General features: G+C 44.0%; 1 protein-coding gene across 1 annotated transcript in view; it reads right to left on the bottom strand.

Annotated features, from left to right (window-relative positions):
• CUNH10orf71 (chromosome unknown C10orf71 homolog) overlaps positions 1-25085 on the bottom strand; it is a 261903-nt gene extending 236818 nt beyond the window's left edge. Inside the window, exon 1 of the mRNA XM_073686093.1 lies at positions 24693-25085. The gene's annotated coding sequence lies outside the window, so the exon portion shown is untranslated. The remainder of the gene's footprint in view (positions 1-24692) is intronic.
• Positions 25086-27131: the final 2046 nt, after the last annotated feature.

Below are 27131 nucleotides of genomic sequence, written 5' to 3'. Positions count from 1 at the left end.
TGCATCCCTTTCTATGGCAGGAATAATTTCTGCAAATTTACTTTTGTACCGGGGATCTAACAGTGTGGCAACCCAGTAGTCAGGATTATTTCTAATTCTCACAATTCGAGGGTCATGTTGCAGGTAGTGCAGCAAGAAGGCACTCATGTGTGTTGCGCATCCAGGAGCACCAAGTCCCTGTTGTGTTGGTGGCGAGGTAACAATCATGCTTCCTTCCTCTGTCCTCTCCCCCCAACCTCGCACAACAGAAATGTGATCAAGGTCTCCCTCATCTGATGAGTCTTCCATCAGTTCGTCCTCCACTTCTTCCTGGGCTCCTGCACCTTCCTCACTAGTTTGGCTGCTACCATGCGCCCTGGTAAAATCATCTCCCCCACCCTCACATGCCTGCCGCCTTGGTGCTGCCGACCGTCTGGACCTTGCAGATGTTAGCCCTTCCGCATACAACTCCTCCTCCTCTACTTCCTCCACCTCCTCTTGTGCCACCACCTGACTCCGAATTCTGTTTAACATGTGCTCCAGCATGTAAATCACCGGAATAGTCATGCTGATAATGGCATCGTCAGCACTAAACATCTTCGTCGCCATTTCAAAACTGTGCAGAAGGGTGCATAGGTCCCTGATCTGAGACCACTCCTCCAGCGTGATTTGCCCCACCTCTGAATCTCGTTGGCCCAGGCTATACGTCAGAACGTATTGCACCAGGGCTTGTCGGTGCTGCCACAGTCGCTGCAACATGTGCAGAGTTGAATTCCACCGGGTAGGCACATCGCATTTTAGCCGGTGAAGTGGCAGGCCCAACGACTTCTGTAGAGATGTAAGTCGCTGAGCTGCGGGATGCGAACGGCGGAAGTGAGCACACAGCGACCGTGCCCTCTGCAGAAGGCCATCTAGTCTGGGATAGTGGGCTAAAAATTGCTGGACAACCAGGTTCAACACGTGAGCCATACAAGGCACGTGTGTGACATTGCCCCGGCGAAGGGCCGCACCCAGGTTTGCAGCATTGTCGCACACGGCCTTCCCTGGTTTCAGGTCCAGTGGAGACAACCATTCATGAAATTGGTTCTCCAGAGCTGACCACAACTCCTCAGCTGTGTGACTCACATTTCCCAGACATTTCAATGTAAAAACCGCCTGATGACGTTGAGCCCTACTGCCAGCATAGTAAGGAGGTGTGCAGGATCCCTTCTGCGCAGTTAGAAAGCTTGTGGCATGACCAGACAGGCTTTGGGTGCAGGTGGAAGACCGAGAGGAGGTTGAGGAGGCAGAAGCAGTGGAGGAACTTTGACATAAAGAGTATTGACGCACAACTCGTGGGGACGGCAAGACTTGGACAGCAGCCCCTTGTCCTGCTGTCACCATAGTTACCCAGTGCCCAGTCAGCGACATGTAACGCCCCTGTCCATGCCTACTCGTCCAAGTGTCTGTGGTGAAATGCACCCTGTCACACACAGAGTTTCTCAAAGAAGCGGTGATGTTGTGTGCGACATGCTGGTGGAGCGCAGGCACACCTTTCTTTGAGAAGTAGTGCCGACTGGGCATCTGGTACTGGGGCACTGCGACGGACATAAGGTCTCAAAAATCCTCTGTGTCCACCAGGCAGAAAGGCAGCATTTCTGTAGCCAAGAGCTTGCAGATGGTGAAATTCAACCTCTTAGCTTTCTCATGGCTAGGAGGAAATGGTCTTTTACTTGTCCACATCTGAGGGACCGAGGGCTGGCTATTGTGCTTAGACGGGGTTGATAAGGGTGTCCCCGGCAAACTGCCGGTCTGTGAGGAAGATGCAGGCGGACATGTTAGGTTGCCTTGATCCAAAGGTGGTGCTATCGATGTCGGACAGCGCTCAAGACCAGCTGGTGTTACCACCTCCAAAGAAAATGATGACCTGCCAATCACGCTGGCTGTTGCGGGTAAAGAGGTGGCAGGTCTGCGCCCCAAAACAGGTGTGACTGCTGTCCCCCCAGTCACAGAGGATGAAGAGGCCGCGGATGCACAAGATATGGCAGACGGTGGTTGGCCCGGCCGGCTAGGCCGCATTGTAGCACACTGAGCTTCCCACTGCAACTTATGCTTCATGTCCATGTGCCGGTTCATGCATGAAGTACTCAAACTATGTATTTTTTGGCCTCTACTTAGCTTTTGCTGACAAATGTTACAGATAACACGAGTTGGGTCATCTTTATCGATCTGAAAAAATGCCCAGGCTATGCAAGGCTTAGCACCCATGCGACCTGAAGAGCCACCACGACTTGTGGTGAGAGGCAGAGTTGTGTTTGAGGATGCAGTTGTTGACGTGCTTCCAGTACTACGTCTCTGTCCAGGAAGGCGCAACCTGACCTCGTCGTCACTAGCATCTTCCTCCACCTCCTCTGCTGACCTCATCTCTTGGCTGACTGTGGGTTGACAGTAAGTGGGATCTCCGACCTCATCATCATCACCCTGTGCGTTATCACACCCGTCGTCCTCAGAGCCAACCTGTTCCTGCCCTGACAAAAAACTAAAGTTGTCGCTCCAATCAGGTATTTGAGTCTTATCATCGTCTTCCTCATTGTCTCCACCAACAGGAGTTACAGTTTGGGAATGAGGGTCTACATTATGGTCAGAACCTTCTGCGTCTGGTCCTGGATCCGACTCATAAAGATTCTGGGCATCAGTGCAGATCATTTCCTCATCTGGATTCACAGAAGCGCTGGAGTCGACCTCTGATTCCCAGGCTATAGTATGAGTAAACAGCTCTGCAGACTCAACCATCTGTTCTACCTCATACTCAGACGGGCAGCTGGAGATTTGGGAGCTGTGAGGAAGCAAGTGCGATTTGGGTGACACCTTTGAGGACTGGAGTATTTGTGATGTTGAAGTTGATGTGGAGGAGAGCCCACTTAAAGGAGCACTTGATATCCGTTGAAGCACCTGCTGTTTTTGTGCCTCATCTGGAATTTGTAGCGATTGGCGTGGCCGTAAGAAAGGGATCTTATCACATTGTCCGCTAAAAGAAGTAGACATTTTAGTTTGGCTGGAAGATGGTCTTTCTTCTGCACCTACCCCACGGACACAACCTTTTTTCCCCTTCCCAACACGCCTATTCCCCTTTCCACCAGCAGCAGGCCTTTTTCCACTCATTTTGGTGGTTAACTAATTCACAACTCTGGAGTTGTTTGCACAAAAAAACAATGGATGGTAACCGAGCAGAGCTGAGTGGCCAAACTGTGGTATTAGGCCAAAACTATTGGCTGGGTTAGATGCAGAAAAAAATTATTTTTAATTTGCAACCTGATGGAGGTCAGTATAGATGGACTAATAGACCAAGTCCCACACACCGCTAGAAGCCCAAATATTTTTTCAGAGCTAGATGCAGAAAATTTTTTTATTCAATTTGCAACCTGATGGAGGTCAGTATAGATGGACTAATAGACCAAGTCCCACACACTGCTAGAAGCCCAAATATTTTTTCAGAGCTAGATGCAGAAAAAAATTATATTCAATTTGCAACCTGCTGGAGGTCAGTATAGAAGGACTAATAGAACAAGTCCCACACACTGCTAGAAGCCCAAATATTTTTTCAGAGCTAAATGAAGAAAAAAATTATTTTTAATTTGCAACCTGATGGAGGTCAGTATAGATGGACTAATAGACCAAGTCCCACACACTGCTAGAAGCCCAAATATTTTTTCAGAGCTAGATGCAGAAAAAAATTATTTTTAATTTGCAACCTGATGGAGGTCAGTATAGATGGACTAATAGAACAAGTCCCACACGCTGCTAGAAGCCCAAATATTTTTTCAGAGATAAATGAAGAAAAAAATTATTTTTAATTTGCAACCTGATGGAGGTCAGTATAGATGGACTAATAGACCAAGTCCCACACACTGCTAGAAGCCCAAATATTTTTTCAGAGCTAGATGCAGAAAAAAATTATTTTTAATTTGCAACCTGATGGAGGTCAGTATAGATGGACTAATAGAACAAGTCCCACATGCTGCTAGAAGCCCAAATATTTTTTCAGAGATAAATGAAGAAAAAAATTATTTTTAATTTGCAACCTGATGGAGGTCAGTATAGATGGACTAATAGACCAAGTCCCACACACTGCTAGAAGCCCAAATATTTTTTCAGAGCTAGATGCAGAAAAAAATTATTTTTAATTTGCAACCTGATGGAGGTCAGTATAGATGGACTAATAGACCAAGTCCCACACACCGCTAGAAGCCCAAATATTTTTTCAGAGCTAGATGCAGAAAATTTTTTTATTCAATTTGCAACCTGATGGAGGTCAGTATAGATGGACTAATAGACCAAGTCCCACACACTACTAGAAGCCCAAATATTTTTTCAGAGCTAGATGCAGAAAAAAATTATTTTTAATTTGCAACCTGATGGAGGTCAGTATAGATGGACTAATAGACCAAGTCCCACACACTGCTAGAAGCCCAAATATTTTTTCAGAGCTAGATGCAGAAAAAAATTATTTTTAATTTGCAACCTGATGGAGGTCAGTATAGATGGACTAATAGAACAAGTCCCACACGCTGCTAGAAGCCCAAATATTTTTTCAGAGATAAATGAAGAAAAAAATTATTTTTAATTTGCAACCTGATGGAGGTCAGTATAGATGGACTAATAGACCAAGTCCCACACACTGCTAGAAGCCCAAATATTTTTTCAGAGCTAGACGCAGAAAAAAATTATTTTTAATTTGCAACCTGATGGAGGTCAGTATAGATGGACTAATAGAATGATGCTATGCCCAAAAGATTTTACTTCACTAGGTGCAGTAAAAAAATTGGTATTCTATACACAGGTGGTATATCTTGCAACACAGATAGGCTACTCCACTGACTAACACACTCTGCAATAGGCCAAAAAGGATTAGCTTTGCTAGATTCAGCCAAATGCTGTGAAAAAAACTTGCACAGCACTGGCACAGACCTGCCTGGCAAAAACTGATAGGAACTGATGTAACCTAGTCCTGAAAAAGACTCCAATTACAATTAGTCTTTACTCCCACAATCTATCTATTTAAGAGCACAGACCTGCTTGATAAAAGTCGTAGGAAATGCTGTAACCTAGTCCTTAAAAGGACTGCAATCACAACTATTCCCTACTCCCAAGCTATCTGTATATTTGTGCGAAAATTGGCTTGAAATTAACAAGGTATAGCGCACACAGCAACAGCGGTGCCGTCTAACACGCAGCTGCAGCAGTGAGAAAATGGTGGCGACGGGGAAAATGGCTTGGTCTTATAGGGCAAGGACATGTGACATACACTGCCAATCACACATGCCCTTGCTTGTGTGAAAAAAAGCACTTCGCTCCGTGTGTGCGCTGCTGATAGGCTGACAGATTGCACCTCCCCACTGCAAATGCGGGAAAGAGAAAAAAAAATGGAGATCTTCATTGTTCCTGCAGAGATCCATCCCCTGCCCCTCCCCCCGCCCCGCTGTACACTCAAACTGCGTATTAACATTAATTTTCATCATTACTGAGAAAAAATCCAGTTATGATTTTGGTGCACGAACAGTTATCGAACATAACCTCGAACAGCCGAATTTTTCTCAAATTGTTCGTGTTCGCCGACCGGCTCGAACACCGCCCAAAACAGCTCGAATTTGAGATTGGCGAACAGTTCGAGTAGAACAACGCTCATCTCTAGTGAACAACTGGTTGAAGAACAAGGAATTCTTTCCATGTGGTCAGTGCAAGGCCTGCTCTAACACCTTTATCAATGTCAAGGGTGATCAGACATATACCATTAGACACCATCTGTCATGCTCTTCAAAGGGTGTCATATATAGTGTAGAATGCCCATGTAGCAACATTTATATGGGCCTTACAACCAGAGAACTCAGAATATGGACCAGGGAACACATAAGGGACATATAAAAGGGCATGACGGCCTGAGACCCCACACTTTTAAAAACCTTATCAAGGCAGCTTCATCAATATCATCAAAACAACTCCATCTTACTCAAAAAGGTATTGACCAGGTGTCTTTGGGTTCTAGAGGGGGTAATATGAGCAAAGCTCTTGCTCAATAGAAATTAAGTGGATCTTTAGGCTGGGCAGTATATTTCCCCAGGGGTTAAAATAGAACTTTGGATTTAATGCCTTCATATAACTATAAAAGTATCACTATTTATGGTTTTGTGGGGGGGTAGATGATTTTATATTGTTTTTAATTGATTTTCATTTTTATTTTTCGTATTCTCAGCTTTACTGCATTATTTTCCAGACGCAGGTTCTGGATGGCTGTTATTTCTTTGGTATGCTCGCTAATGTGATCATCTTCACCACCTCTCTATAGCTTTGGGAGAGGACCTCCCTGAGATGACATCTTTTTTGCATGGTAGCCACCAATGGAAGCATCAAGAAAACGGTTGATGCCCCAGCTGGACTATCTCTACATTCTATAGGTCTTTTGATGGGAATTGTCATTATTTAATTACTATTACATTTTTTCTATAACTTTATTCATGTTGTGTTCACAAGCTATACTACTGATGTGGACATAGCTATAGTATTTAATTTTCACAAGCTTTACTACCAGTGTGAACACAATATGTATGTACTTACTGTAACTGATATTCTCCGTTATCAGCTACCAGTTAGATGTATTCACTACAGTGTGCATCTATTTAATTTAAATACATGAATTAGCAATATCTATCACAGCTATGTACATTCCTTTTCTAAATCTTTTTTTTTTATTATTATTATTATTATTATTTATTTTTTTCATACACATTTACTTTGCACGTATCATGCACACACAGGGATTATTGATAGCCAATCTCATTTTTGGTTTATTTCACTGCACTGTATATCTTTGATTATCACCTTTTTTACCTTTAATACATTGGTCAATAACTCACTGTATTCATACAACACTCATACATTCTCCACTTCACCCATCACCTTCAGCTGCGCAATTGTTTGCATTTTTATACATGTACTTTCCCTTGCGTCAGACCTACAGTTGCGGCTTGAGGAGGCAGAGTACGCTATTAAACTGGGTACCATCCCTTGACTCTGATGGCTCCCGACACCAGGACTCGGCAGGCATGCACTGCTGCCACTTCCCTGACTGTTCATGCTGGCTTACAGGTCAACTGCCAGAAGCTGTGGGTCACGTGATGGGGGCGAGCACGTGAAGTAGCGCGCCACACTTCACCTACCTCAATCCAGAAAAACAGGCCTATTCATGTCACATGCTGCACCATACTTGACACCCATTAGATACTTAATCCTATTTAGTGTCCGGCGTCCCACTCCCTGACATGGCTCCTGAGGAAGTGTGCACGAAACACGCGTTGGGGTAGAGACAGACAGACCATGCCACAGCCTGCACCAGATTAGCTCTCTATTGTAAGTAAACTATTCCTTTGTGCAATAGCCCTTTATCTTTCTCAGCACTAGAGATGAGCGGTGTTCGACTAGAACTGTTCGCCAATCTCAAATTCGAGCTGTTTTGGGTGGTGTTCGAGTTGTTCGACGAACCCGAACGATTTGCAAAAAATTCGGCTGTTCGAGGTTATGTTCGATAACTGTTCGTGCACCAAAAGCGTGTCCTGCATGTCTGGCGCTATTTTGAGCACCAATCATGCAGGGATTGCCTGCCACTCACTGTAATGCCACAGCCATGGTGGTTGTGGCATTACAGTGATTGCCCAAATCGATGGGAACAGTGCCAACAGTGAAACATGAAAAGCCGGCAATTCAGCAGCGGCATACACCTGTACCCGACAATTTAGAACCGAAAGAATAGAGCTTCACACATAGATTAGATAGATATAAACATGTCAGCCACATATATACGAAGTACAGTGAAAGTGCTGCTTACTGTACTTGTCATTTAGCGTAAAGGATTTATCAAAAAAAATAATAGTGTTTTCATGCACTGTCTCTTTAAAAAAGCCGGCCTGCAATTCAGCAGCGGTACCCGACAATTTATAACAGACAGAATAGAGCTTCACACATAGATTAGATAGATAGAAACATGTCAGTCACATATATATGAAGTACAGTGATAGTGTTGGTTACTGTACTTGTCATTTAGTATTAAAATAAAGGATTTATTATTAAAAAAATTGGCGTGGGGTTCCCCTTAATTTTAGGCTCTAGCGGAGGTTAAGCAGACGGCTGGGGCAGATGTTTGAAGCCTGGGAAGGGGGTAATACCCACGGAGCTTCCCAGGCTACTAATATCAGCCCCCAGCTGAATACATAGCCTTTACTAGCTATTAAAATGGGGGACCCCCCCAAAAAAAATGACGTGGGGTCCCCCCTTGTTTAATAGCTAGCAAAGGCTAGGCAGACAGCTGGGGGCTGATATTAATAGCCCAGGAAGGGAGCCATGAATATTGGCCCCCTCCCAGGCTAGAAACACCAGCCGTCAGCCGCCCCAGAAATGGCGCATTCATAGGATGCGCCAATTCTGGCACTTAGCCTCGCTCTTCCACGCTGCCCTGGTGCGGTGGCAGGGGGTAATAGGGTTGGGGTTGATGTCAGCTTATAATGCCAGCTGACATCAAGCCCAGGTTAGTAATGGAGAGGCGTCTATAAGACACCCCCATTACTAACCCCATAGTCAAAGTTAAAAAAAACACAAACACCCAGAATAAAGTCCTTTAATTGAAATAAAGACACAATCCTTTATTGTTCTAAATTAAACCATACTTACCGTCACGCCCATTCCAGCTGAAGCCAACGATCTCCTGCAATAAAAGAAAAATAATAAAGCAACCTCATCCTTACCTTTCCATGGTTCCCACGACAGCTTCAGCTCTGCTACATCGAGATGACAGGCTGGACCGCAGCAGAACGCTGCCATCCAGCCTCTCATCCCGCAGACACTGAGAAGCGCAGGCTTGCTTGCGCTGCTCAGCGTCTCTCTGTGACGACATCCAGATGAGCCGAGTTCATGTCCAATGAACTCGGCTCACCTCATGCACGTCACTGACAGCGTGGGAAAATTCTCCTGCACTCAGCGCTTCAGCGGGAGAATTCTCACGCTGAAGCGCTGAGTGCAGGAGAATTCTCCCACGCTGTCAGTGACGTGCAGGAGGTGAGCTGAGTTCATTGGACATGAGCTCACCTCATGCACGTCACTGACAGCGTGGGAAAATTCTCACGCTGAAGCGGTGAGTGCAGGAGAATTCTCCCACGCTGTCAGTGACGTGCATAAGGTGAGCTCATGTCCAATGAACTCAGCTCACCTCCTGCACGTCACTGACAGCGTGGGAGAATTCTCCTGCACTCAGCGCTTCAGCGTGAGAATTCTCCCGCTGAAGCGCTGAGTGCAGGAGAATTTTCCCACGCTGTCAGTGACGTGCATAAGGTGAGCTCATGTCCAATGAACTCAGCTCACCTCCTGCACGTCACTGACAGCGTGGGAGAATTCTCCTGCACTCAGCGCTTCAGTGTGAGAATTCTCCCACGCTGAAGCGCTGAGTGCAGGAGAATTTTCCCACGCTGTCAGTGACGTGCATGAGGTGAGCCGAGTTCATTGGACATTAACTCGGCTCATCTGGATGCCCTCACAGAGAGACACTGTGGAGCGCAAGCAAGCCTGCGCTTCTCAGTGTCTGCGGGATGACAGGCTGGATGGCAGCGTTCTGCTGCGGTCCAGCCTGTCATCTCGATGTAGCAGAGCTGAAGCTGTCATGGGAACCATGGAAAGGTAAGGATGATGTTGCTTTATTATTTTTCTTTTATTTCAGGAGATCGTTGGCTTCAGCTGGAATGGGCGTGATGGTAAGTATGGTTTAATTTAGAACAATAAAGAATTGTGTGTTTATTTCAATTAAAGGACTTTTTTCTGGGTGTTGTGTTTTTTTTAAATACTTTACTAGAAATTCATGGTGGTCATGTCTAATATTGGCGTGACCCCATGAATTTCGGGCTTAGGGCCAGCTGATAATGCCAAGCTGGCCCTAACCCCTTTATTACCCAGTGAGCCACCGCATCAGGGCCCTGGATGAGTTGGGTACAGCGCCAGAAGATGGCGCTTCTATGAACGCGCCATTTTCCGGGGTGACTGCGGACTGCAATTTGCAGCGGGGGTGGCCCAGAAAGCTTGGGCCTCCCTGCGCTGCGGATTCCAGCCCCCAGCTGCCTAGTTGTACCTGGCTGGACACAAAAACAGGGCGAAGCCCCACGTCAATTTTCTTTAAATTATTTCATGAAATAATTAAGAAAAAAAGGGCTTCCCTATATTGTTGTGTCCGGCCAGGTACAAATAGGCAGCTGGTGGTTGGGGGCAGCCCGTTCCTGCCTGCTGTACCTGGCTGGACACAATTATAGTGCGAAGCCCCACGTCAATTTTTTTTAAATTATTTCATGAATTTCCTGAAATAATTTAAAAAAATTGAAGTGGGGCTTTGCACTATACTTGTGTCCAGCCAGGTACAGCAGGCAGGAACGGGCTGCCCCCATCAATCAGCTGCCTATTTGTACCTGGCCGGACACAACAATATAGGGAAGCCCTTTTTTTCTTAATTATTTCATGAATTTCATGAAATAATTAAAAAAAATTGAAGTGGGGCTTCGCACTATATTTGTGTCCAGCCAGGTACAGCAGGCAGGAACGGGCTGCCCCCATCCACCAGCTGCCTATTTGTACCTGGCCGGACACAACAATATAGGGAAGCCCTTTTTTTCTTAATTATTTCATGAATTTCATGAAATAATTAAAAAAAAAGTACGTGGGGCTTCGCCCTATTTTTGTGTCCAGCCAGGTACAACTAGGCAGCTGGGGGCTGGAATCTGCAGCGCAGGGAGCCCCAAGCTTTCTGGGCCCCCCCCGCTACAAATTGCAGTCCGCAGCCACCCCGGAAAATGGCGCGTTCATAGAAGCGCCATCTTCTGGCGCTGTACCCAACTCATCCAGGGCCCTGGTGCGGTGGCTCACTGGGTAATAAAGGGGTTAGGGCCAGCTTGGTATTATCAGCTGGCCCCAAGCCCAAAATTCATGGGGTCACGCCAGTATTAGACATGACCGCCATGAATTTCTAGTAAAGTATTTAAAAAAAACACAACACCCAGAATAAAGTCCTTTAATTGAAATAAAGACACAATTCTTTATTGTTCTAAATTAAACCATACTTACCATCACGCCCATTCCAGCTGAAGCCAACGATCTCCTGCAATAAAAGAAAAATAATAAACCAACCTCATCCTTACCTTTCCATGGTTCCCACGACAGCTTCAGCTCTGCTACATCGAGATGACAGGCTGGACCGCAGCAGAACGCTGCCATCCAGCCTCTCATCCCGCAGACACTGAGAAGCGCAGGCATGCTTGCGCTCCTCACTGTCTCGCTGTGACGGCATCCAGATGAGCCGAGGTCATGTCCAATGAACTCGGCTCACCTCATGCACGTCACTGACAGCGTGGGAAAATTCTCACGCTGAAGTGCTGAGTGCAGGAGAATTCTCCCACGCTGTCAGTGATGTGCATGAGGTGAGCTCATGTCCAATGAACTCAGCTCACCTCCTGCACGTCACTGACAGCGTGGGAAAATTCTCCTGCAATCAGCGCTTCAGCGTGAGAATTTTCCCACGCTGTCAGTGACGTGCATGAGGTGAGCCGAGTTCATTGGACATGAACTCGGCTCATCTGGATGTCGTCACAGAGAGACGCTGAGCAGCGCAAGCAAGCCTGCGCTTCTCAGTGTCTGCGGGATGACAGGCTGGATGGCGGCGTTCTGCTGCGGTCCAGCCTGTCATCTCGATGTAGCAGAGCTGAAGCTGTCGTGGGAACCATGGAAAGGTAAGGATGAGGTTGCTTTATTATTTTTCTTTTATTGCAGGAGATCGTTGGCTTCAGCTGGAATGGGCGTGATGGTAAGTATGGTTTAATTTAGAACAATAAAGGATTGTGTCTTTATTTCAATTAAAGGACTTTATTCTGGGTGTTTGTGTTTTTTTTAACTTTGACTATGGGGTTAGTAATGGGGGTGTCTTATAGACGCCTCTCCATTACTAACCTGGGCTTGATGTCAGCTGGCATTATAAGCTGACATCAACCCCAACCCTATTACCCCCTGCCACCGCACCAGGGCAGCGTGGAAGAGCGAGGCTAAGTGCCAGAATTGGCGCATCCTATGAATGCGCCATTTCTGGGGCGGCTGACGGCTGGTGTTTCTAGCCTGGGAGGGGGCCAATATTCATGGCTCCCTTCCTGGGCTATTAATATCAGCCCCCAGCTGTCTGCCTAGCCTTTGCTAGCTATTAAATTAGGGGGGACCCCACGTCATTTTTTTTGGGGGGTCCCCCATTTTAATAGCTAGTAAAGGCTATGTATTCAGCTGGGGGCTGATATTAGTAGCCTGGGAAGCTCCGTGGGTATTACCCCTTTCCCAGGCTTCAAACATCTGCCCCAGCCGTCTGCTTAACCTCCGCTAGAGCCTAAAATTAAGGGGAACCCCACGCCAATTTTTTTAATAATAAATCCTTTATTTTAATACTAAATGACAAGTACAGTAACCAACACTATCACTGTACTTCATATATATGTGACTGACATGTTTCTATCTATCTAATCTATGTGTGATGCTCTATCTTTCTGTTCTAAATTGTCGGGTACCGCTGCTGAATTGCCGGCCGGCTTTTTTAAAGAGACAGTGCATGAAAACACTATTATTTTTTTAAATAAATCCTTTACACTAAATGACAAGTACAGTAAGCAACACTATCACTGTACTTATTATATATGTGACTGACATGTTTCTATCTATCTAATCTATGTGTGAAGCTCTATTCTTTCTGTTCTAAATTGTCGGGTACAGATGCTGAATTGCCGGCCGGCTTTTTTAAAGAGACGGTGCATGAAAACACTAATATTTTTTTTAATAAATCCTTTACACTAAATGACAAGTGCAGTAACCAACACTGTCACTGTGCTTCTTATATGTGTGACTGACATGTTTCTATCTATCTAATCTATGTGTGATGCTCTATTCCTTCTTGTCTAAATTGTCGGGTACCGGTGTATGCCGCTGCTGAATTTGCCGGCCGGCTTTTTTAAAGAGAGTGTCTTCTGAGCAGTTTGTCAGCTTTTGGACACCTTTGCAGGTGTTTTCTATGTGTTTCTATGTGTTTTTGTTTGCCTGCCATTGGTTTTAACGGTGTTCGACGGTGTTCTAAGGTGTTCGACGAACAGTTCGACGAACAGTTCCTCGAACATCCCGGTGTTCGACGAACCGAACCGAACCCGAACACTACGGGGGTGGCTCAACACTACTCAGCACTGACACTTTATCAGCCACTGGCCTTTATTAGAGGATAAAGTAGTCTTGGTTTACATGTATTTACACTTTTAATAGTATGTACCAAATTTTAAAGCGACACTGTGACTGTGTGTTTCCTTAGTCCCACAACTTTTTCTTTGTCTCCATCTAAGGCTATGTGCCCACGATGCAGAAATGCTGCATATTTTTTCCGCTTCTCCCTGGCAGGAAAAATGCATGCGGATTTTACATGCGTTTTTCCCGCCAGGTAGAAGCGTTTGTCAAGCGTTTTTGCATGCATTTCTGCATGCGGGTTATCAAGCGCTTTTCCAAGTGATTTTAGCATCACTTGGAAAAGTGCTTGACAACTTCTTCACACTATATAAATCCATGCAACCGGCATGGATTTATAGTAGTGTGACCAAGTTAGTTAAAAAAAAAAGAATAAGAATGGTAAAAAATAAAAAATAAAGATTATACTTACCTTCCGATGGCCCCCGGTGTTTTCTCCACTCCGTCCGGTGTCTTGGGCGGCTCGCGGTGGTGTGTAGGACCTGCGGTGATGTCATTGAGTCATGTGTCAGGTCACATGACTCAATGACGTCATGGCAGGTCCTTCACAACACTGCGACCCATACAGCTGACCAGACAAAGGGGAGAAAACACCGGGAGGACATCAGAAGGTAAGTATAATCTTTATTTTTTATTTTAAATTCTTTTTTTTACAGTTTCTATGGTACCTAGGTCTGGATGAGAGTCTCCTCTTCTCCACACCCGGGTACCATCCGCACATTGAACAGTGTGATATCCGCATGTGCAGACGCAGTGATGCGGATGTCACGCAGTCCAATGCAAGTCAATGGCGGCGATTACGCTGCGTGTCCGCAAAATTAATGGACATGCTGCCGATTTCTCCGCAATGATAATCCGCAGCGGAAATTTCCGCAGCATGTGCACAGCACATGTGGATTATCATTGGGGACCATGGGGCACATATTACCAAGCATTTTTTAAGGGTTTTCGCTGAGGAAATTCCGCGGTAAAAACGCTTGAAAAACGCATAGTGGGCACGTAGCCTTAGCTACTACCACTGTAGAAAAGAATTAGCGTGCTATTATCTATATATGTCTGTGTACTGCATAAGACATACATACATTTGTCCTGCACTTTATTGAGCTTTGTGGATGCATAAGATTATATGTCTGTTGGCATTGGTTTCTCGTTATCTGGTCCCTCACACAAGAAGCACCTGCTTTTATAAGTGTTCTATGTTATTTTTGTGATTCTTTAATAAAATGTATTATTTTATGTACTCTAAGCGTTCTCTTTTGCTTACCTTGTCATCTATGTAGGGGTTATTCTGTGTAGCAACTTTGAGTTAATAGTTTGTGCAGAGGCAGAAAGTGGTGATGTTATAATTCCACCAGCTGCTGGACAGGTGATTTTGAGCAACTTGTTATAAAATATCCAATGATGCTTAAGTTAATTGACAGATTCAGCCAATCACAGGCCGCAAAAATCCAGAGGCTGATAGAATGGTGGCAACACCACTTCCTGTTTTTGCACAGACCACAGAACAGTTTGCGCTTGATGCCGGTTAGTACTGGTAGATGAGTACAACCAGATTTATTATTTTTTACATATCCAGTCCCAATGGCATTCTTTATTTTGATTGGACAACCACTTTAAGTCGAGGTAAATTATAAAGGAAATGTCCAAGCTTTTATTATTTTGGTTCACTTATAGTTTTGGAATAGAACCTAGGCCTCTGGGCCCAGATGAATAACAGGTCCATTAACCTACTAATTAACCCCTTAAGGACCCTGGGATATTCCGTTTTTACATTTTCGTTTTTTTTCTCCCCTTGTTCCCAGAGCCATAACATTTTTATTTTTTGGTCAATATGGCCGTGTGAGGGCTTATTTTTTGCGGGACGAGTTGTACTTTTGAACGACATTACTGGTTTTACCATATTGTGTACGGGAAAACGGGAAAAAAATTCCAAGTGCGGTGAAATTGCAAAAAAAGTGCAATACCACATTGTATTGATGTTTTTTTTTTATTTTTTTACCACATTCACTGAATACTAAAACTGACATGCCATTCTTATTCTCCAGGTCATTACGAGTTTGTAGATACCAAACATGTACAGGTTATTTTTTATTGAAGTGGTGAAAAAAAAATCCAAAGTTTGCTTAAAAAAAAAAAAAAAAAGGCGCCATTTTCCAAGACCCATAGCGTCTCCATTTTTCGGGATCTGGGGCCGGGTGAGGGCTTATTTTTTGCGCGCCGAGCTGAAGTTTTTATTGATACCATTTTGGGGTAGATCTGATGTTTTGATCGCCCGTTATTGAATTTTATTGCAATGTTGCGGCGACCAAAAAACGTAATTCTGGCGTTTAGAATTTTTTTTATCGTTACAACGTTTACTGATTGTATTAATTATTTTTTTATTATGATAGATCTGGCGATTCTGAACGTGGCGATACCAATATGTGTATGTGTTTTTTTTTTTATAATTTTATTTTGAATGGAGTATAAGGGGGGTTATTTAAACTTTTATATTGTTTAAATTTTTTTAATATTTTTAAAAACACTTTTTTTTACACTTTTTGCTTGCTTCTATAATCTCCATAGGAGACTAGCAACTGTCTGATCGCCTCTGCTACATAGAGGTGATGAACAGATCACTTCTATGTAGCAGAAATGCTCATGTGTTATGAGTGCTGACCACTAGGTAGCGCTCATAGCGATCAGTACATGACAACCATTGGAGTCTGCTGCGGACCCAGGGTTGTCATGCCCACCCAGCTTCCGGCGCGGCGCTGTTAAATGCCGCTGTCAGAGATTGACATATTGATTAAAATATTACTTTTAAACAAGGTGAAAATGGACAGTTAAATTTGTTGTGCAATTTTTCCTGAGTATACAGATACTCCATATGTGGTGGAAAACTACTGTTTAGGTACACGGCAGGGCTTGGAAGAGAATGCGTGCCAACTGAATTCTGGAGCTCAATTTTGGCTGGAATAGATTGCAGATGACATGTCACATTTGTAAAGCCCCTGACATATCAAAACTGCAGAAACTCCCACAAGTAACCCGATTTTGAAAACTACACCTCTTGAGGAAGCATTTTTAGAGTTTAGTAAGCATTTTTAATGTTCAGGCGATTCACAGAATTGTAGAACATTAGACTGAGTATATGGAAAATTTCCATTTTTTCCACTAAAATGTTGCTTTCGTCCCAAGTTTTTAAAAAAGAATATTAAGAGAAAGTAAATGGTACACTTTGTTGCACAATTTCTGCTGAGTACGCTAATACCCCATGTATGTTCAAAAACGAATTCTGAGGCACAGTGCAAAACTCAGAAGGGAAGAAGCATCTTATTGGAATTCAGATTTTGCTAGAATGGTTTGAGGGTGGCATGTCACATTGGCAGAGCTCCTGAGATGCCAAAAAAGCAGCACCCACCATTAGCGACCCCATTTTGCAAGCTACATCCCCCAATGGATTCATCTAGGGATTTAGTAAGTATGTGCCTTAAAGCATTTATATCACTGAGCTGTGAAGAAAGAAGAAATTACATTTTACCACTAAAAATTTTGTTTTAGCCCCAAGTTTTTAATTTTTATAAGGGTTAATAGGAAAAATTGGACCCCACAGTTTGTTGTGCAATTTCTCTTGAGTGCGCCAATTCCCTCTATGTAATCGGGAAATACTTTTTAGACACAGTGGAAGGCTCAGAAGGGAAGAAGAGCCATATTATATTGCAGATTTTGTTGTTATGGTTTTCTGGTGTCATGACCCACTGAAAGATCCCTGCCAGGTGCCAAAACAGTAGAACCCCCCCATAAGTGACCCCATTTTACAAACTACACCTCTCAATGAATTCACCTAAGTGTGCAGTGATCACATTGACACCACAAGTGTGTCACAGAATTGTATACCATTGGGCAGTGAAGAAAAAATATATATATTTACTACAAAATTTACCACCATTTTGTTTTAACCCCAATTTTTACATTTTAACAAGGGGAAATGGCTAAAAATGGCACATTCTGCTGAACGTGGCAATACAACATTTCTGGCAAGAATCAGGTTAGAAGGAGCGCTATTTGATTATTGGTGAACAAATGATCGTAAAATTGTTTGCGGACTCCATGTACAGAGACCCTAAGTGCCAGAAGAGCAAAATCTCCTCACTATTGCCTCCATTTTGGAGATTACACCCCTCTTGGAACTTATCTACAAATGTAGTAACGATTTTGACTCCATGGGTGTTTTCCAGAACAAGCAGCAGTAGATGTTGCTAAGTGAAAATTGCAAATCTGCCAGTGTAGTGCCTGGTAAGTGCCAATTAGAGATGAGCGAACATGTTCGGAAAAGGTTCGTACTTTTGAAATTCGGCACAAATGTTGCTCATTCGGATTCGTGTTCGGATACCAAAGTCCTATGCGCAAAAATTGGCAAAAGTCGGCCCAAACATGAACATCCCTGGTTTCCCACGCTGTCATCTACATGACAGCATGGGAAACAGGGGCTTTGATCGGTACATCAATACCGCCGGTCACAGCACTGCGGGATCACGCTGCCAGATGTCTGCGTGATTCCGCAGCTGTGACAGTGACCCGTGGTAAAAAAATTACCGTGGGTCATAAGCACCAGCTGAGGAGACTACTACCCCCATTAATTGGTGCCTGCTGTCACAGTAAATGGACAGAGCAAGCACCGAAGATGAGAGGAGTAATCTCATCAGTAGCGCTTGCGCAGTGAAAGTAAAAAAAAAAAAGAATACTCAACTACACCTAATCGCTGATGTTCTCGTCCCCTATAAACAATAAAAAAACACCATATATTCACCTTAACACTTAATCCCCGATGCCCATGTTTCCTGTAATAAAGAAAAAATAATAAACCACCATATACTCACCTATCCGCCGTAATCCCGAGTGTCCCATGCAGATCTCATGAAGAGGACAGCCACATCCAGAGATGTGACCGCTCTATTCAGCAGCCGGAAATGCACTTTTTTATAGGTGACAATGGCTTCAGAGGATTAGGCGTTAGGTGTTTTTCATTTTTAAATAAATATGTAAAAAACGGTGTGGACTTTTATTTTGAGTAAAAGTTTTTATTCTTTTTCCATTTTTTTTTCAGTGCATTCAATGGGTGAAAAACGCAGGCAAAACGCACAAAGAATTGTCATGCTGAAGACTATTTTCTGCATCAAATTTGCAAGTCAAAAAATACTCAACGTGTGCATGACACTTCATCAGGTTTTGTTACAAAAACATGACAAAAAAAGAACTATATCTGCAACGTGCGCACACACCCAAGGCTATGTGCGCACATTGAGCATTTGATTTCAAAAATTTCTGCATCTCTCGGTAGAAAAAACGCTGCGGAAAAAACTTGCATTTCTGTCGCATTTTTGGTGCGTTTCGCCTGCTTTTTCGCCCATTGAATGCACTGAAAAACGCAAGTAAAAATGCACCAAAAATGTGGAAAAAAACGCACAGAGAATTATCATGCTGATGATTATTTTCTGCACCAAATCTGTTTGTATAAATTTCTGCAAAGTTTCTGAATCTTTTGTCAGCAAAAATGCTGCAAAAAAACAGCATTTTTGCCACGATTTTAACTGCTTTCTCACCCATTGAATGCACTAAAAAAACGCAGGCAAAAATGCACTAAAAATAAGGCAAAAAACGTGGCAAAAACATACTGAGAATTGTCATGCTGAAGATTATTTCCTGCATCAAATCTGTTTGCAGAAATTTCTGCAAGATTTCTGCATCTCTTGCGGAACAAAGGCTCGTATTTAACACGTTTTTGGTGAGTTTTGCCTGCTTATTCACCCATTGAATGCACTGAAAAAAACGCAGACAAAAAACGTGGCAAAATCGCGGCAAAAACACACAGAGAATTGACATGCTGAAGATTATTTTCTGCACCAAATCTTCAAGTTAAAAAATACTCAACATATGCATGACACTTCAGGTTTCTCATTCACTTTGCCTGCATCTGGTTTTGCTTCAGGTTTTGTCACAAATCCGCACAGAAACAAATGCGACAAAAAAATACTATATCTGCATTGTGTGCACATACCCAAGGCTATGTGCGCATGTTGAGTATGTTATTGCAGAGATTTCTGCATCTCTAGGCAGCAAAAACACTGCAAAAAAAGCGTGTTTTTGACAAATTTTTTGCATGCTTTTTTAAGCGTTTTTATGCAGCAATGAATACTTTTTGGAGCTAAATAAAGATATTTGAAAAAAGAAATGTGAGACATCACTTTAACCCTTGGATTACCGTCGGACCTGGTATTTTTTACTGCGTCCAAAACGCTGCGTTCTAATGCCACACTTGTTTTGTCAGTACATGTGGATCCACCACTGGCGTCTTCTTCAAGTGTAAAAACCAATTGTACACTTCTGGTGGAGCTCATTCCCCAGCCACAGGGCAGCAGCAACCATTATTGAGCCTTTACAGGAGTTGTGACTACACAACACACTCAGGTGAGCACGCTACCTGGATCTATTTTTATCTTTTTATAGAGGTATCACCCTATGGTCTGGCGCGCACTACAATGTTTATCAATTTCTTATTACATAGTATCCTCTTATGCATAGAGCTATCTTATTTATAGCACTGTACATAAGGGAAAAAAAAATGTCTGCGGCATCTTGTGTAGCACCCTGAGGACTCGGCTGCTACAGGGGTATTGCACCTCAAACCAGAGGTGTGGTATTCCACTCCCGGGTAAGGATGGAATGTGGGACTGAGCTCAGATAGCTGCATGCACTACACTCATCCCATTTCCGGGGGACAGAACTACGGTACTCCCACCAGTTAGATGTGCAGGTACGACAGCGTCTGTCCCTGGCTGGAGTGGGAGGGGGGGAGGAACATCCCAGTAGTGTAGGGGCAGATAGGGGAGGGGCTCTGGGCATAGAGGTAGGAGCCCATTGGGTGCTAGTCACCTGGGCTCACACATAGAGGGAGTATATATGGTGGGCACCATCTAGAGATAGGGTCAGTCTGTAAGGAGAGTTCTGAGGAGGAGTTCAGCCAGGAGGGCTGACAGGGAGCTGTGGCTCCGGCTGGGCCCAGCTCCAGGGCCAGGCCTGAAGCAGAGAGGAAGAGGAAGAAAGGCCCAGAGGCATAAGACCAAGAGGGAACCCTGAGATCCCACGAGTGAGCTAAAAAGGGTGAAGGGTTGGCAGAAGAGGGCACCGGATCCCAAACTGACGGAGGCAAAACATCCTTAATCAGGAACCGGAGGTCGTGGTCAAGTTTTGCCACGACCCTCACCACATTCACCAGGAAGGTACACCACGAGTAGGGTCAGGAAAGCCTTGAAAGGTTTTACCATATAGAGGCCCAAGGGAACCGGACAAAGGTGGATCCCTGGTGGGGATGGCCGGAGAGAGAGAGAGAGAAGGGAGCTCAGGACCACGTTCCGGAATTGCCTGGGGGTTGGCCGAGTCCCGCACCTGGTGGACGCAGCACGGCTCGGGTGGTCACTCCCGGCCGAAGTGACTGAAGCAACACCAGTGAGTAAAAACCCTGAAACTGCATCCCACGTCTCTGTGCCTCCTTACCGCACCATCACAACCCCCATCATCTACACCTGCTGCCCTGAGGCCATACCCCTCCCGTTGGGGGTTATACCATCCCCGCTGCACCATCCTTCCACCGGCCTCAGCGGTCTGCTCTGCAGCGGCAGCTCCAAAGCTGCATTCAACGGGTGGCGTAGTCATCCAACATCTACTGCTAATAGACTCGCCGCTTAGTTTGACTCCCTGGGCACGGACCGGGTCACCGCCACGAGACTACTACCCCCATCTGATCCGGCTCCGGGTAAGCCCCCGTGCGCGCGATGCCGCACGACACAGAAGGCCCAGGGGCGCGTCACTTGCATCTGCAGAAGTGCAGAAGAGCACCTGTATGTTAATCACGTGACCTATCACATGATCTCACAAAGGAATCATGTGACATGTCATGTGATACATCGGGTGCTGGGAGAGCCATGCCCTCTACACTACACGGGGCCTTTTCTACCTTAATCTGCCCCTGGGCACTTGATTCGGTGATGGGACGTTGATCCAGAGGAAAGTCTGATTGCCGTATGGAGTCAGGAAGGAATTTTTCCCCTACAGGTTATAGGTTGAACTTAATAGACTTATGTCTACTTTCAATCTAAAAAACTCCGAAATTATAAATCCCAAAGACAGACATAAAATGAGACTTCGCTGCCAGTGCTAGCCCTAAGGTCACTCCATTATGCCAGATACTAGGGTCAGACTGTCAGCCACTATGGCCATAAAAGAATGACAGGCATAATGCACCAGGCACCAGCCGCCTGCTGTAAACATTTTAAAGTTTTTCATTAAGCTGTTACTTTTCTATATTTTACACTTGTGACTACCATAATCTCTGCACCTTAAGAATAGTGTCTTACAATTAGTAAACTGCTAGCTACTAGAAGAAGCTACAACAATAAAGAAGTACACAAGTATCAAATGATAAAATTTCCAATCAAGACAGGACTTCCAACAAGGCTGGATCACATTTTGTTACTGGATAAACTTAATAAATGAATGGCAATTAGAGCTCTTGCATACAATTACAGCTACACATAGAAGATGTATGTAAAGAGCTAAGACCGGGACTGGATCTTGCTGTGGGAGATATAGAACACCTTTCCCTTCCTTACTTAAAGTTTTTTTTGTTTTTTTTTGATTAATTCAATCCTGTCCTATGTTCTCAATTTGCTGCATGCATGGCATTCTCTCTGTGCAAACAATAGAAACCACAAAACAGCAAGGTGCCATAGTTCATGAGAACGGAAACCATGTGCATAGCCATACAACCAAGAGTGTGTTAGGTACTGTAGGTAAGAAGAGTGGAGGTGGCACAAAGTACTTTTAGGTGCATGTGATGCTGCTATTTTGGCCACAAGGGTAGGGTGACCCAATATAACTCATGTTTTCCTGGAGAGCAAAATCCTACATGCATATGCAACTTTGAAGGACCAGCTTCCATGAGGTGAATTTGAAAATGATATCTGCTGAGCTCCCATGTCAAATCATTTTGGTGTTACGAGATGGGTGATTTCACCGATAACTGTAATGAAGAGTCACTTTAATGAAGCTGCTTTAAAAATGAGTTCAGTGATACTTACAATCAGTTACTACTATAGAATAATAGAATGTGTGCTACCAGAACTGTTCTACCATTTCACTATTATTCTTTCATTTTCCTTGTTTTTTCAATGCCCATCCTGTTTATGAGCACTATGATGACACTAATCCCAAATGCAAGGCAGGTGGGCATTCAACCATCAAACGTGGAGTAGGCCTCTGACAACTAGGTGACTGGCAAACTGATATAGTACTAACCTCAAAGTAAAGAAATGCTAAATATAGAAGTGACTACCTCATCCATGGATGATGAAGATATTACTGATGGACAGGTAGTAGGACAATAAGGGGCCAATACATCATAGTGCTTATGCTGGAAAACTTGTTTTACAAAAAATTTGAATGTTTTCTGCCAGTCAAGCAGCGTCTATTAGCAAGGAGTTGAGGCAGGCTTGGCTATGCCGACAGTCAAGTTCATAGAAAGTGTCTGTATTTCTTGCGCCAAGAAATGTACTTCCAGTCATTAACTGGAATAACATTTCTGGCAAGGTGCATGGAGGTGCACGCCACAAAAAAGATGTGTTGAACTCATTAAATGGTGTGCACCTCTAAATGAATTCAGGGTATGTTAGTACTGCACTCCCCTCATTAAGACTAGTGTATGAAACACCATCTTAATGAATCGGGGTCTTTGTGTAACAATATTAAATAAGTGCCGCCAGGTCAATATATGTGTGTATATATATATATATATATATATATATATATATACACACACAAACATGTATATATGTATTGTAAGGTCGCAGCTGGACAGGTCATGGACAGGAGGTATGTGTCCCCGAGGTGCCAAACCTTGGTGATGTAGGGCCTGGAGAAGTAGGCTCCAGCACACATAGTGCTGAGAGGTGTTTAATGGGCCAGGATTGATAATGGGTTCGGGTTTTACGATAGCCTGAAACAACAGGATGGGATCGACTGCTCCCTTACCTCCAGTCCAGGTCTTCAAATGTCTGCTTTAAGGCAGCTGGTGCTGTCTCACTCTGTCTGTGTGTTTGCTAGGTGAGGAGGCCTTGCCATGTGCTGCTTAGACCCTGCTGGAGTCAGAGAAAAGCACTGACATTTAAACAGCTGAGCCCATGCTTTATGGACTGGTTATTTTAAATGTTGTTCGGTTGTACCTTTTGTACCTGGAAGAGTCTGTTTTATTTTGTTTTCCTGACTGGTTTATGGACATTTAATAAACCTCCAGTTTGTTTGAACAGATGAACTGCATCCCTGAGTGTGAACTAGCGTCTTTGCCAGAGCCAATCCCTCACAATATACATACATATTCATTTATATATATTTATATACATATATTGTCCCAGAGGCACTTATTCAATATTGGTACACAAAGACCCCAATTGATTAAGACTGGTATTTTGTGTGTGTGTGTGTATATAATCACATCTCCATTGTGTGGATGCATGCTGTTCTTTGTGTGATCTCTCAATCACACAACCTCACATGTTGCTTACAACCTCACACATTTAGTATCCTAACAGTCTATAGGTCAGCATTATTAATAGTGACTATGGTGTTACTGTATGTCCAAAAAAGACGGTAGTTTTCTAGTCCAATGTTTCCCAAACTCCAGACCTCACGACCCCCAACGTGTCATGTTTTCAGGATTTCCTTAGTATTGCACAGGTGATGGAATTATTATTAAGGCATCAGACACTGCCACGGGTTCTGCCCCATGTGCAATACTAAGGAGATCCTGAAAACATGATGTGCTGGGGGGCCGTAAGGACGGGGTTCATTAAACACTGGTCTAGTCAAACTCAGCCTGCAAGGTATTCATTTATTTTCTTGGCTAATAAACCTGATATCGAACTATGATTATACCCAATACAGTATATACACAATAGAGTACATATAGTAGAGCTTGTAATACGTATACAATATACTTCAACCAGTGTGTGAATATCCCATACCACTATTACCTTTTATGCAAACAAGTAGAGCTTGATGTAGGTGGGTAATTTACAATCTATAAAGTTATCATTTAAGGCTTTTTATTTAAGTTTCCTGTTTTTTTATGGTTATGAACTAATTAGCCACTCAGTGCCTGTACTAATATTTATTTTATTGTACTATTTTATTCATGTGATACATAGGATTAGGCTCCCAAATCTATTTATTTCTCAGTTTATTCTTTTGTCTACTATAAACATAAAAGAAAAAAAAAAAACTAAAAAAAAAAAAAAATGTCACCACTTCTGTGATGGTGAAAAATACATAATATTATAAATAATGTCACTTGAAGGTCTTACCTTATAGAAATTATTATCAAGTCCTCATGACCTCCCAGTTTCTTCAAAGAATGTTTGATGCCTTCAAAGTAAAAAGGCTCCTAAACTACAGTCCCCCAAATTCTGGCCTTATAGTAGAGGGAACTCGGCATAATTATGGGTGCCCTGAACCAAGCGAAAGAAGAAGTGGAAGCCTAGTGCAAGGTCGGGTGTCTAGCAGATGGCAGCAGCTTCGGGGTCTATTTTTATATCTGGCTGTGTCTGTGGCAGTTTTCTCTCTTCATGAAACAAATCACAGGCTTCCTTCTTTCCCTGAAACTAAATGAAAACTGTCCCTGTCATTGTCATTACCATTAGCTGGGGAAGAATATTGCTCTGTCCCTACGAGAAAGGTGTTGGGTATGAATTCTATGTAGCATGAGGTTCATTAACAAAAATACCACATGGCATCATAGCCGAAAAATCTGTGCCATAAATTCCACATGTAAATATGCATGTGCCCTGCCCTACAACTAATCCTAAGATTGTAATGTGAACTGTAATGGGTCAAAAAAGGAGATGACCATCATGATCATGCCATCCAAAGACAAGATGGTAATGAGCAGAAAATGCGCACCAGTTTAGTCACAGCACAGTCATTCCTGTGCTCACTTTTTGTTATAGCAGCTCATAAAGATTACTGTGTATTAGGTACTAGCAATTCTTTACCTCCTTTCTTTAAGCGTGTGTGCATAGAAGGTTTATATATAGCAGCTCCTGCCGAGCAGCACATGGAAAGATTACAGCGCAGACTGATGTCATTGGCATGGAGAAAGGGCTAAATCTGGGCATATATCCATGACAGGGCTGAGTGACTGTGAGTGATGCAACACATGGTTTGATGGGGTTTGTTTATAGAGGGCTGGAGAAACAAACCTTGTTTTCAGACATACAGTAGGACATAGAGGACAATGTTGTATAAGGTGACTATCTGTGTTAAGAGTTCAATATATTATTTTAATTATTTGAAACCCTGGGATGAACCTGGTTGCTTGCGAACATTAGGACACAGAAAGTAATAATGGGGACTTTATAGCCAATTTGAAATTAGGCCTTCTTCAGCATAGCTTTATGAAATTAGGGAAGATATTCATATATAAAAGGTACAAAAATATAGAACAGCTATTGGTGATGCCCTTCTAATACACTGCTCAAAAAAATAAAGGGAACACTCAAATAACACATCCTAGATCTGAATGAATGAAATATTCTCATTGAATACTTTGTTCTGTGCAAAGCTGAATGTGCTGACAACAAAATCACACAAAAATCATCAATGGAAATCAAATTTATTAACCAATGGATCTCCTCCAGGATGGCACATCAATGCGAGCTGTGGCAATAAGGTTTGCTGTGTCTGTCAGCGTAGTGTCCAGAAGCTGGAGGCGCTACCAGGAGACAGGCCAGTACACAAGGAGACGTAGAGGGGGCCGTAGGAGGGCAACAACCCAGCAGCAGGACCGCTACCCCCGCCTTTGTGCAAGGAGGAACAGGAGGAGCACTGCCAGAGCCCTGCAAAATGACCTCCAGCAGGCCACAACTGTGCATGTGTCTGCACAAACCGTTAGAAACTGACTTCATGAGGGTGGTATAAGAGCCCAATGTCCACAGATGGCGGTTGTGCTCACAGCCCAGCACCGTGCAGGACGCTTGGCATTTGCCACAGAACACCAGGATTGGCAAAATCGCCACTGGCGCCCTGTGCTCTTCACAGATGAAAGCAGGTTCACACTGAGCACATGGGACAGACGTGACAGAGTCTGGAGACGCCGTGGAGAGCGATCTGCTGCCTGCAACATCTTTCAGCATGACCGGTTTGGCAGTGAGTCAGTAATGGTGTGGCGTGGCATTTCTTTTTAGGGCCGCACAGCCCTCCATGTGCTCCCCAGAGGTAGCCTGACTGCCATTAGGTACCGAGATGAAATACTCAGACCCCTTGTGAGACCATATGCTGGTGCGGTTGGCCTTGGGTTCCTCCTAATGCAGGACAATGCCAGACCTGTGGCTGGAGTGTGTCAGCAGTTACTGCAAGATGAAGGCATTGAAGCTATGGACTGGCCCTCCCGTTCCCCAGACCTGAATCCGATTGAGCGCATCTGGGACATCATGTCTCACTCCATTCACCAACATCACGTTGCTGTTATATAATAGGAGGGAAAAGCTGTCCCTGCACTGAGACTCAGCTTAAACCCTACGCTGGGTGGGTGCCCTATTCCTTGTGAATAGCCCCACCGACACTCATGCACTGAACTCAAACGCAGACCTGAAGGAAGGGGAAAGGGTGCCTGCAGCAACCTTCAGCATGACCGGTTTGGAAGTGGGTCAGTAATGGTGTGGGATGGCATTTCTTTGGAGGGCCGCTCAGCCCTCCATGTGCTCGCCAGAGGTAGCCTGACTGCCATTAGGTACCGAGATGAGATA

This window comes from Phyllobates terribilis, unplaced genomic scaffold (assembly GCF_046119375.1).
Source record: "Phyllobates terribilis strain yellow unplaced genomic scaffold, ASM4611937v1 Scaffold_5__5_contigs__length_657084704, whole genome shotgun sequence".
Taxonomy (NCBI): domain Eukaryota; kingdom Metazoa; phylum Chordata; class Amphibia; order Anura; family Dendrobatidae; genus Phyllobates; species Phyllobates terribilis.
The sequence above is the reverse complement of the archived record's forward strand: the minus strand, read 5'-3'. Positions and strand labels throughout refer to the sequence as shown.